The sequence below is a fragment of the Octopus bimaculoides genome, chromosome 3, assembly GCF_001194135.2.
Source record: "Octopus bimaculoides isolate UCB-OBI-ISO-001 chromosome 3, ASM119413v2, whole genome shotgun sequence".
Lineage (NCBI taxonomy): Eukaryota > Metazoa > Mollusca > Cephalopoda > Octopoda > Octopodidae > Octopus > Octopus bimaculoides.
This window is the reverse complement of record NC_068983.1, coordinates 64831836-64835194: the sequence shown is the minus strand read 5'-3', so window position 1 is coordinate 64835194 and position 3359 is coordinate 64831836.

Sequence of the window (3359 nt, the reverse complement as noted above, 5' to 3'; positions counted from 1 at the left end):
GTAAGGTCGTAAGTTCGTTTCCTAGTGGCGGGTTTTGTCCTTGATGAAGACACTTTATTTCATGTTGCTTCAGTCCTCGTACTGTAGCAAAATGCGTTGTAAATGCTGACGCGTTGCATTCTGTGTCACACCGTATCTATTTAGTGAAGATTTGCATGTAAACGTTGAATGTTTTGATGGGAATATTGTATTAGTATTCTCTCTATTTGCGTTTGTATTCACATTCAACAGCAATAGAATTCTCGAAATCTATTCAGGGATAGACTCTTTTTAACGCTTGTCATTGTATATTGTTTTGTGACAACGGTATGTTGCAAAGAGAAATAATACATTGGTGACATTTTTGAGCAGTTGCTAATCATGTGTGTTATGTCTTCCACAGTTTTGGTTTCATCTTGGAACACCAAGTGCTTCATTGTCTCTTTTGTTCGTTAGGTATTCCAAAGCAATCACCTGTTATTTTATTAGGTATTCTGTAGCAATCACATGTTCTTGGATTGCAAATGAATCCATGAGAGGTTTCGCTTTATATCAACATTACTGTCTTCTTCAAAGTTTTTTTTGAAAAACACACAAGAATGGTCCTTTTGTGGTATGCTGGGCGTTTCACCTCCAGCCTTCTTCGATGAATACTTGTTCAGATGTCTTCGGACTGTATGGAAGATCATCGGGAACCGATTGCTTCCTGGGCAACTCGCTGCCGACACGTAAAATATTGTTTCCTTCATTTTTCAAAATGTATGCGTGTATATATGTATGTATATATGTATTATGTAATCATGTAGGTATTATGATGCTACATATACGGTAACTTTATCATAACCGATTTCCACCCCTCTGTTAAATCTAAAAGCAGTTCTAAAAAATATTCGATTTATAATCAAATAATATCAATTATTGTTCATATATGAGTACTTTCATAGCGTCTCCGTTGAAGATTTATAAAGCTTCCATATCACATTTCTAAATAAAACTCCAGTGCGACGTTGTCTCCCTCTCTTCAGTTCTATTACACAACGTGTTTATCTTTATTAGAATATAAATTCACGTGCGTCATGGTAGAATGCGTGTTTTTACGTCAATTTCATAAACTGCTTGCGTGGCAAAACAATTGAGAAGCTTACTTTGGAAACCGATGTGAGTGCATATTTGGCCGATTTCATGATAACCATTAAAACACAATCTTTAAGCTGCTGACTTCACGCACCTGAAATGTTTCTCAGTCAAACTGGGATAGATGGCATATAGGAAGTAGGCAAATCTTAGTCTTCCAATCCATATCAGATATATTCAAGTTGATTTAGATAATTACTCAAAAGTCATTCAGATGCATATATCTAATTTTGAAAGTGAGCTCTTCAAAAAGTTGGGAGTCTTCGATAGATGTAATAAAATATATCATTAATTATATTTCTGTTGTACTTGTTAGTGTTGATATGACTGTGAAGTGATAATTTTGTTGAATTATCAGCGCGTCGGTTAAAGTACTTAGCATCATTTCTTTAAGATTTTTACGCGCGAAATTCAAATGCCGCCAAGGTCATTTATCCTTTTAGGGTCGAAAAGAAGAAGTACTAGTGAAGTACTGAAGCCAAAAGAGAAATTTGCTTCTCCCTTTATGTTGCAGTTCTCATGCCAAAAAGTGAAGCATTTACAGCTTTTGCAGTTCATGTGGTGGGCAGAAAACTTACAATCTGAGACCAAGCATCACTGTCGATGACTCTGCATTTCATTCTTTCAGAGTAAAAAAAAAAGAGTACTAGTTAAGTAGTGGGGTGGGTGCAATCGACGTCCCTGAAAATTACTGTTTAGAAATAATAATTTAGAAATGATTATTATTAGGACGTCATTATATCGATTTAAAATATGGACACCAGGCTAGCAATTTCGAGGAAGAGGGTAAAGCGATTACATCTACCCCCCACCTCCGTGACCAACTGGTACTTACCTTACCGACTCCGAAATGAGGAAAATCAAAGTCGACCTCAGAATGAGGTGATGGACAAATTGCCGCTAAGCATTTTTTCCGGCGCTAACAACTCTACAAGCTCGTCATCTTATCACATCATTATATTGAAGTTACTAATAGTGTTCAAAATTTTCTTTATATATCCCGCAGACAAACAGTTTCCTAGTATAAAACTACCAAATTTATAACTGGATATCATTTATACGCTTACTTATACGCTTACTTATCAAATAATATATACGAGACGATACAGATTTTTTTTTCTTTTCAGAGGGTACCCAATTCATATATATAAATTTGTGTATATTTGTGAACATGTGTTTATACATGCATATATATATATATATATATATGTATATGTATATGGAATTGGATACTTATATGTATATGTATGTATGAAAATGTGTGTGAGTATGTGTGCGCATGTGTATTTGAATATAATCTCAGAATATATCTAATGAAATCCTTTAATTAGTAAACATATATAGTTTCATTTCTACGACATCAATACCTCAATAAGTGTTCATCTGGTAGTAATTAAAATTACTTTACTACTTAAAATTGCTTCTCGTTGATAATAAATATAATAAAGTAGTTTTGATAACTACGAGCTTAACACTTTCATTTATATTTAATTAATATAGCATAATAAATTTAATTTTGAAAAATTTGTTTCTTTCCCCATGTGCAACTGTTATATTCACAGTTTTATAAGTAACGATTACTTGGTATTAATAGATTTAATTGATATTAATCAAATAATTTTGAAGATGCGTGTGCAAGCAGGTTCGCTTGCAAGTGTGCATGTGTGTATATATGTGGGGAGGTATGGCTGTATGTATAAAATTCAGAGGTTAGTTCGAAAATCACAAATTAATTAGATGTTCACTAAAACAAGCACAAAATAATTACAATGTGGTATAAATTAATAGATATATGTTGGATAAGATGTCTAAGAAAAAAACCCACCTCAACAAGTGCAAGAAAAATAAAGCCTGCAATAAATAAACTGTAACGAGAGAAACGCTAACAGTTAATCAACAAATATCAAATGAAAACAAAAGAGATACCGCATTCACGAAAGGCCACAGCGTCACCGCACTAACGCCACCACCACCACCACCACCACCACCACCAAACCGGTTTATGACAATTCTCACCTGAAGTTTGAAGTGGTGAGACACTATAAGCTAGAGGAACATTCAGTTTCAAATACAGACTTGCACACTTGCATGCATACATACATACATACATACATACATACATATAATACATACATATATACATACATATATACATACATACATACATACATACATACATACATACATATAATACATACATATATACATACATACATACATATAATACATACATACATACATACATA